Genomic DNA, 9,926 nt, shown 5'->3' with positions numbered 1-9,926 from the left:
TTTGTAGAGTTATTACCAATCTATTTTATGCTTTTTAAATTCATTGTGTTTTCTTCTTGCTTTTATTTTTTCCTTTCACTGTGCTTTCTAGATTGATCAATTGTTCTTTATTCTGTCATTCTTTTTCTTTCTTTTTCATTCAGTGGTTTAGAAATCTTTGCATTTTTACCTTGTCTTCCAGTTGTTTCTCTTACAATTTGACCTCACATTTAAATGTATTTTTGTATCTAATCATTGCTTACAAAAATTTGTATCCTCTTTTTGACCAATAATAAAAGGTTTCATATTCCTTCTTATCTCTCAGTTTGGGTTTCACATTATTTCATTTTTAAAAAATTATGCATCAGCTATTTTCACTCAAAAGGAAAAAATAACAGTTTTATATCTTCCTCATCTAGTCTCTCTCCATACCATTTGGAATTCTTTTAATGTCTTGTTGGAATTTCAGGACCTATTCTTCTGTCTCTCAGGTTTTTTTTCTCATGATTTTCTTTTCTTTGCCTTTTTGCATTAGAACCAGAGTGTGTTACTTGGCTTAATCTTCTAATTCACTATATCTTTTTCATAGTGCTTTTCTCCAATACAGTTCTAATGGTAACCACCTGTAGTTAGTGTCAGATTCCACAGATGCCTGATGCCACTGTGCACACTGCCTGAGAAGACTACCTTACTTCAGATGCCAGTTGCAAGTTAGGGCTCCCCAGGCCACCTATTCTTTTGGCTTCAAATTTGGGTGTTCCCATAACCCATTGGGTTCAGTAATTTGCTAGAACAACTAACAGAACTCAGGAAGGTGCTCTACACATGATTACAGAACAGGACCAGCCAAAAGAAGACACCTATAGGACAAGGTTTAGGAGGGTCCTGAATGCAGGACTTCCACGCTGTCTTCCTGTGGAATTAGGACATGTCACTCTCCCAGCATATACATGTGCTCACCAATGAGGAAACTCTACTGAACTTCTGTGTCCAGGGTTTTTATTGGGATGTCATTACATAGGTATGATTGATGGAATCATTGGTCACATGATTGAACTTAATCTCTAGTGTCCCTTCTCTCCTCTCCTCCCCAATGATTGGACTGGCTCACAGCCCCAACCCTCTAATCACATGGTTGGTTCTTGAATCATCTCATTAGTATAAATTCGTAAACTTGAGAATGATTACAAGGGGCTGATGAGTAACAAAGACCCTCCTATTACTTGGGAAATTCCAAAGATTTACTTTCCCTCCCAGGAACCAGGGACAAAGACCAAATACATTCTTTATTATATAGCACATGGTATTGGTTCTCTTTAAACATTTGGTGGTTCTTGGGGTGCCTGGGTGGCGCAGTCGGTTAAGCGTCCGACTTCAGCCAGGTCACGATCTCGCGGTCCGGGAGTTCGAGCCCCGCGTCAGGCTCTGGGCTGATGGCTCAGAACCTGGAGCCTGTTTCCGATTCTGTGTCTCCCTCTCTCTCTGCCCCTACCCCATTCATGCTCTGTCTCTCTCTGTCCCAAAAATAAATAAACATTGAAAAAAAAAATTTAAACATTTGGTGGTTCTTAGTTGTATGCCTACTCATATTTGAGGTTTATTCTGCTTTCCTCCCTCTAAATGATGTTTCTTCATATTGTAGTCCATCCCCTTCTTTAATCCTCTTGCCACTTGGGCTCTGCCGGTATTCCATCCTGGGGCAAACTTGCACGTTGCCTACTGCTTAGCTAACATAAGTGGAAGATTCAGTAAGAAGGTTTTATCTGCCTATATGTTGTTTTGTTTGTTTGTTTGTTTGTTTGTTTTAGTCTCCCTATTATTTTCCTTACTAGTGGATCCAGGATACCCTTCTTTTATCCATTGCCTCTAAACACAGAACATTCTTAGAACTTTTCCTACCTTTTACATCAGTCCCTTCCTAAACATATTTAAGCCTCATTCATTTCCTCTATAATTGCCATCCCATCTCTTTTCTTTTAGAGCTCTTAATTTTTTGTTCTGCAGATTACACTATTTTCTTTCACTCATACTTTTTACTTTAAGAAATGTTTATTTGTTTTGGAGGTAGAGAGAAAGCAGACACATATTAATTTTAGAATTTTGTTCCAATCTCTTTTCAGTTATATTTGCAAGCTGATTATTGCCAATCTATAGAAAATACCTTACTCTTCATATATTCATTTTGTAGTTTGCTACTTTATCCTCTTACTAGTTCTATGACTTTCTTGTTTTATTTCCTTTGGGTTTCCCAATTATATTTTGTTCTTCTCTAATTTCTTTTAGTATATATAGAGTGAGGGTTTTTTTTATTATCTCATTAGATACTTCTGAGGCAATATTTGAAAATAGTGCAGTAATGGGTCAGAGTTTTTATTTCTTAGTTCAAAGAGTAGCTTTCGGATTTATTCACTAAGTCTCTTCTCTGTCTCTTCCAGTTTATGATTTGATTTTTAATATCTTCTTTATGCTTTTTTGAGGTTTGTTTTATTGACATGCATGTTTAGCAAATGGGTTATATATCAGTTACTGTTGCAAGCACTCTACATAATCTCTAATCCTCACAGATTCTCTTTCAATATAGGTTGTATAATTCTCATTTTACATCTGAGGAAACTGGCTCAGAGAGTTTAAGTAGCTTGCCCAAGACCACATTACTAGTAAAAGGTGGAGCCAAGACTCACACCCAGTTTTCATTTTTACTGTTCTAAAGGAAAACATTTAGGACTATTAAACATCTTCCTAGGATACCTATTGTAATATATAGTAATCTTGCATGGTTTGGTGTATTGATAAAAAATTTTGAAAACAGATTCCCAAAGGTTAGGTTCCAAAATTTTAAATTTTTAATTAATTTTTATTGCATTAAAATTAGAAATTGTACAACTTCTGGTCTTAAGGAATATATGGTAGACACTGACTGCTTCCTTAATAGCCACTCCCCCACTCTTCCTTTATTGTTTCCTTTATTTGGTATACCCAGATTTTGTTCGGTTATCAAAGTGGTCATCTGTTTCAGGTAATGTTTGGTCCCTTCTGAGCTATAAAGTTTCTGACTCTTGATAATCTAACTCAAACAGGGTGAATCCACTCCTCTTGACAATGATTGGTTTAGAAATGAGTAAATGATATCATTCTGGCCAATAATACTGGAGGAAAAGTCTGTTAGGTACTCTGGGAAAGTTTTGCTTACTTAAAAGAGACATAGGTAAAGGGAATTTTTTTTAAACTTCTGAATGTCATCTTAGTTGTTTCCAGATTGCCATAGCAGTCATGAGACCATGAATATAGGCAGCCTACAAAGAGGTTGGCAGAGCACAAAACCAGAAAGATCCTGGGTCTTTGATGACATCACTTTAAATTTTAAGTCATTTTGCACTTACAGACAGAGCATCTTAACAGATAGAGAATTTATTGAGATTGTGATATGATATGTAACCAAATCATATGTTTTACAAGTGCTAAGCAAGGTATACTTTTTGAATTTAGAGTTAAAAGCAGAGTTTTATAGTTAGTCATATTCTTGCTTTGATTCTAGACTCTTCTGCTTAATGAGCAAGTTACTTAATTTCTCTAATCCAGGGATTGGCCAGCTTTTCTATAGAGTCCAAAGAATAAATATTTTAGGCTTTATGGGCCATACAGTTTCTGTTGTACCTACTTAACACTGCTGTTGTGGTGTGAAAGCAGCCATATATAAATGAATGAGTGTGGCTGTATTCCAGTGAAACTATTTATATTTGAATTCCTTATTTTTAATGGGTAGGATATAATTTTCACATATCATAAAATATTCTTTTTTGTTGTTCAACCATTTAAAAATGTAAAAAAATACATTTTTATCTCAAAGGCCATACAAAATCAGCTGGAGGGCTATAGCACTTATATATACACTCTATAATACTCTATAACACTCATATAACCTTGGAAAATCTATTGAGGAATAAAAGAGTTCTTACTCATTTGCTACATGACATTTCTTTATGTAGGGAGGAATGGGCTTGATAAACTGGATTTTTGGAGCATACTGCAAAGCCTTGGTAATTTCATTCCAAAAGCTAATTTATGTAAGTGACAATAGGGGGAAAAATGGAAGCATAAATGTTCTGCCTCTTAAATATAGGTCTCTGTCTGGAGACATTAAGTAGAACTTACTACTTACATTATTTATTTTAGAAAATAGAAGCTGTCTTCCTCTCAGTGTCTCAAATGAAAAAAGTTATTCCATATCATAACTGATCTGTTATAAAAGAAGGGGTCCTGCCACTTTGTCCCTTTTGGAAACAGGGCTTATCCAAAGGCACTGACCATGGATGAACTCCCCTCCCCCACTTTTTTTCCTCCTAATATTTTCCTCCTAATAATGACTGACAGAGAAGAGGCAGTCCCAACTGCTCAGGCATTTGTAAGAAAAAACCTCACTAGCAGATATCTTAGAAACCAAAGGAAGCAATCTGATTATAACATAATATTAACCTGACTAGAAATAAAAGGATCTTGTTGCAAAAAGCTCTTTGACTGATTTCTGTCTCTTAGATTTTGGAATTTTTTACTTTCAACTTTATAAAAAAAAAAAGAACTAATGAATTAATTAGGGCCTGGCAAAAAGAGGTGAGTTCTCTCTGATCTTTGGCAAGAATTCTTAAAATCACTAAATTAGGATTCATGTAAAAATTAAAGGAGATAAGTGTAAAGCACTTAGCTTTGGGAATTCAAAAGTTAGCTATTGTTTACTTTTTTTATTATCTTCTGCATCCTTGCTTATTTTATGTCTACTGGAGCTGTCAAAAACTGAGAGGTGTAGATAAATCTGTACTACTGTAGTATTTCTATCCATTTCTCTTTATATATAACAGTTCAGTTTATGTACTTTAATGTTATTTGGTATATAGTGGTTTACGATGTTGCATTATAAAATATACCTTTTACTAATATAAAGTGAACTTTCATTATTCTATTTGTTTTTACCTCAAATTCCATTTTGTCTGATATTTCTATATAACCTAGTTTCTGTTGTATATTCTCATAATTTTAATCTTTGGTTTTGGGTGTTTTTCTCTGAATAACATATAGTTGTCTCTTCATAGTCTTAAGGGTTTTATCTTTTACGGTGGGTGATTTACTAATAATGAATATAAATAAATTAATGATATATCTTTATTTTCCTCCAGTCATCTTATTTTATGTACCATTTTTGTTCTGCCTTGATTCTTTATAACATTTACCATATGATTTATTTCTTTTAATTCCACCAGTATTGTAAAATTAAATATTTGTGTTTAATTCTATTGGTTATTTTTACCAGCAAGCTAGCCAACTTCTCTTTAATCTGTAATTCTTCTCTGTTTGTCAGAATCACGAGTTGAATAGTGAGAACTGTTTTCTGGTTCAAGATTGTGGATTTAGCACATGTGGACTCATGGTCTTGTTTCTTCTTAAATCCCGTTAAAATAGATTAGGTAGATATGAAGAGGTGTCAACTTAAAACAGCAAGGAGAAAAGGAAAGGAAGAGTTAAGGATTATCAGTAGACATGTGATTTGGCCACTTTTCTGGAAGATGGAAAATGGATGTTGGTGGATTAAAACCATAGCCCAGAGTGTGCTGTAAGTAGACTGCAGTGAACTGGGAGTGCTACCACCCTGCTCTCCCCTAAAACCGCAGAGGGACTTTCAGGCATAGTCTTACCAGGCAGGACAGAGAGCAAGAGTAAGAAATAGGATTGACTAAGGTAGGGAGGGTGGGAAAGACTTAACTGAAGATAAGTATATAAAACACCTGTGATAATACCCTCCCTGCTTCCTGCATGCAGAATAGGCTGGAGAGAGTGTAGTCAGGTGTATATACCGCCAAGAAAAAAAGAAGTCTCTTCTAAAGAGATTAAGTGAAATCAGTGGGGAGCTAGGACTTGTAGTGTGGGTTGTTGGCTCTGGAATAGGGGTCAGCAGACTTTATGTAAAGTGTCAGATGGTGGATATTTTAAGATTTGCAGGGCACATAAGGTTATGATTTCAGTGGAATATGCCTCTTGTAGTTTTTGTGTTTGTTTTCTATAGCACTTTAAAAAATAAAAGTCATTCTCAGCTCAAGGGTCATACTGAAACAGTCTGACCTGTGATCTGTAATTCACTTCCACCCTGTTTAGGAAGAAGATCCTCCTCAATCTCTCATCTGACGGCTGTGCAGTTGGAAAGCTAGCTCCTTACCAGCTCTTCCTGAAAATAAACCTGCCTGTCAAGTGTTCTCCCTAAGTATATGGAACACCTAATCCTACTTCTTACTCAAGGTGGGAGGTCTGTTGGGAAACAGATCTAGTTACAGAACAGCAGAGGAATCCACAGCTCTTATCTAGAATAATCAATCAAGTACTGCAGTTTTTTTTTCTCACATTTACTTATTTTTGAGAGACAGAGCAAGACAGAGTGTGAATGGGGGAGGGGCAATGAGGGGGGCAGGACACAGAATCTGAAGCAGGTCTCAGGCTCTGAGCTGTCAGCACAGAGCCCAATGCGGGGCTCGTACCCATGGACTGTGAGGTCATGACCTCAGCCAAAGTCAGACACTTAACTGACTGAGCCACCCAGGTGCCCCCAAGTACTGCAGTTTTAAATATGAATAGACAACCAAGCCTTATCAGATATTTGAGGAAAAGCAACATAATAGAGAAGACCAAGATAAACAGAAAAACTGATACTGGAAGGAAGTAATGTAATGCAGGGCACCAAAAAGAACCTAGAGATATTTTTTAACCAGTGTATTATGAGAGATTTAAATTGTTGTTGAATCCCTAAAATGGGAGTAGCTGTGGAAAATTAATAAGAGAATAAATAGCTTTTTAGAGATTAAAAATATCACTGAAGTTTTAAAAAAGTAGTAGGGATGAAAGGTACAGTTGAAAAAAATCTCCCAGAACATTGATGAAAGGAAATATGACAAAATTTAGACCCAGAGGGGACAAATCTAGGGTGTCCAATGTCCAAATTAAAGGAGTTTTATAACAGGGGAAAATTATCAAAATAAACAATAATAACAGATAAATTTCCCAAGGCTTAAGGAATATGGACCTTCCTGTAGAAAGGAACCAAAAATGATTGTCCAGCACTATTTGGGAATTTTTTTTGTGTGAAAATGAGACCAGGTGTCTCAAAAGTTTAAAACACCAAACATAAATTGAAGATTTTAAATACTTCTAGGCGGTGGGGAGAGAACAACCAAACAGGTTACCTTCAAAGTGTTAATGATCAGACTGGAATTGGACTTCTATCTATATCACTGGATACTAGAAGAAAATAAAGCAATATAAACTGTTTCCGATTCTGTGTCTCCCTCTCTCTCTGCCCCTCCCCCGTTCATGCTCTGTCTCTCTCTGTCCCAAAAATAAATAAAAAACGTTGAAAAAAAATTAAAAAAAAAAATATGACCAGTCAAGATGTCTTAGTTATGCAGGAATTCAAAGTTTCTACCGCATCCTGTTTTCGGAAGTCAGTTGACAAGGTAATGCAGGAAAATAAAGTAAAACCCAGAGGAACACATGTGATCTAGGAGGTGGAATCGGTCCAAAAGATCATTTAAGAGAAATTTTAGAATGCCAGCTGACTTTGGTAGCAGTTCTAGAGAACATTCAGTCCAGATTTGAGCAGGAGGTAGGGGAGAGCTTTGAAAAGAATCTCTCAGAAAATGAAAGGGGACTACATGCAGTAAATTGTATGATTAAGAGCTAAATATTTGAGATGTTATGATACAGCACATTTGTTTTTCAGTCTCTCCCCAACCACCCCAAACTATGTAAGAATAGTGTGGTACAAATAAGATGCACATTAAAATCATGCTACATGATTTTAACCAATCTACAGCTTAAGAAAAGAGAATCTATTCTGTGTTGCTGCTGGAAATATTATTAGTGGCCCAGGTATGTGACTCTGAAACAAGAAAAGGAAATGTTATTCTTCATACTGCATGAATTTGCTGTGAATACTATTTACATAGTTACATTAATAAAACAAGTTTATTGTTTTTCAACTTTTAAAGTAAATTTAGAGACAGAGTTATGAAAGACTTCATTAGGGTTACATACCAGAATGTATGTAATGTTAAAAACCTTCACGATGCGGGTGCCATGATGGCTCAGTTGGTTAAGTGTTTGTCTGGCTCTTGATTTTGGCTCAGGTCATGATCTCACGGTTCTTGAGGTCGAGCCCCACTCCATCTGTGCTGTCAGCACAGAGCCTGCTTGGCATTCTTCCTCTCCCTCTCTCAGCCCCACCCCCTGCTCATGCTCTCTCTCTCTCAAGAAATAAATAAATACACTTAAAAAAAAAAAAAAAGAACCTTCATACAGCCATCACAGCAGAATGAGGAAGCAGAGGGAGACAAAAGGTAGAAGCAGAGTTTGCAGTTACTTATTTTACATGATAAGGAGTCAGTCCATGAGTTGACTCAATTCATTGATTAAGACATAGAAGTATGTTATTTAAAACTACACATGTAACCAAGAGAAGAAATAAAGATAATGTAACTTACCAAATATTCAAATTAAAAAGGAAGAGAGTGGTATAAGGGAACAAAGCCTCATCTTTGCTGGCTGGGACTTTGTTGTCTAGGATGCTGATTATAGAAATAAGAATAAGTGTTTTGAATTATGGAAGTAAACACCAGCAAACTGAAAACAGAAACTGTTTAAGAAAATCTTGCCATTGGTCACATTTGTTCTTCTCTTATTTCCTTGATAATTTCTTAATGGGCTCCTTCTGCAACCATTAAATGTTGATGTTTTCCAGGGATCAATCCATGGTCTCTGTGTCACATGACACATGCACACTCTGAGCTAGTACATTCACATAAATAGCTTCGGTAACCACCTGTGGAATTTGAATCCCAAATTTCTCATGTCAAACCTCATTTTAACCTAAATGCAAGGTCTGCATTTTCAGACATTTCTTTCCATAGGTCCCAGTAGCACTTGAAATTTAATATGAGCTAATGGAAATCTTTATTTTACTCATGAAATCTGTTTTTATGTTCCTTTATTTTTTATTTATTCATTTATTTTTTAATGTTTATTTTTGAGAGCAAAAGAGACAGAGCATGAGTGGGGGAGAGACAGAAAAAGAGGGAGACACAGAATCCGATGCAGGCTCCAAGCTCTGAGCTATCAGCACAGAGCCGGCATGGGACTTGAACCCAAGAACTACCAGATCATTACCTGAGCCGAAGTCAGATGTCTAACCAACTGAGCCACCCAGGCGCCCGATATTCCTTTATTTTTTAAAAAGCTTTGTTGAGGTATTATTATGGAACCAGGCTGGATCGCTAATGGAAGAACGAAGCGGCGCTCAGAGATCTTGGAGGATCGGAAGTTTATTTACATTGATGGGCTCAGGGGAGATGGTTTCTCCAAAGATCTGAGCCCAGAGAGCATAAGCATGGGGGACAATTTATAGTCTGCTACTTCCGCATTAGTGGCAATTGGTGTGAGCAGCAAACGGGGCAGGAAGAAGAACCCAGGAGAGTCTTCAGGCAAGGACTGGAATTCCCGATCAGTCCTGTTGGCCATCTTATAACATAATTTTTCCCTATCAAGGTCAGGGTTTATTATTTTCCCCATCAGTATAATCTATATGCCATAAAATTCATCTATTTTAAGTGTATAATTCAATGACATTAAATTTAGAGTTTATGTAACCTTCTCCACAATCCAATTCAGAACATTTCCATCACTCGAAAAAGATTCTTTATGCTCATTTGTAGTCATTTCCTGTGTCTAGCTGTAGTCCCAAGCAATCATTAATCTACTCCTGTCTCTATTGATTTGCTTTTTCCAAGGATTTTGTATAAATAGAAACATACAATATGCAGTCTTTCATGACTGGCTTATTTAGCGTGTTTTTGAAATCCACTCATGTTGTAACGTGTTCTAATACTTTTTTCATTTTTATTGCTGAATAGCATTTC

At 36.3% G+C, this 9,926-nt stretch overlaps 1 protein-coding gene across 8 annotated transcripts in view; it reads left to right on the top strand.

The window, feature by feature from the left end:
• NRG4 (neuregulin 4) overlaps positions 1-9,926 on the top strand; it is a 208,901-nt gene that overhangs the window by 81,171 nt on the left and 117,804 nt on the right. Inside the window, exons 1-2 of one of the 8 annotated variants that reach the window (XM_045448978.1) lie at positions 2,850-5,581; positions 6,121-6,226. The exons of 6 other annotated variants lie outside the window; for them this stretch is intronic. The gene's annotated coding sequence lies outside the window, so the exon portion shown is untranslated. Of the gene's footprint in view, positions 1-2,849; positions 6,227-9,926 lie in introns of those variants that run through there. One more of the 8 variants, XM_045448976.1, reaches the window with a different exon arrangement.

This window comes from Leopardus geoffroyi, chromosome B3, assembly GCF_018350155.1.
Source record: "Leopardus geoffroyi isolate Oge1 chromosome B3, O.geoffroyi_Oge1_pat1.0, whole genome shotgun sequence".
Lineage (NCBI taxonomy): Eukaryota > Metazoa > Chordata > Mammalia > Carnivora > Felidae > Leopardus > Leopardus geoffroyi.
Note: the sequence above shows the minus strand (reverse complement) of the source record. Positions and strands in the feature narration are given on the sequence as shown.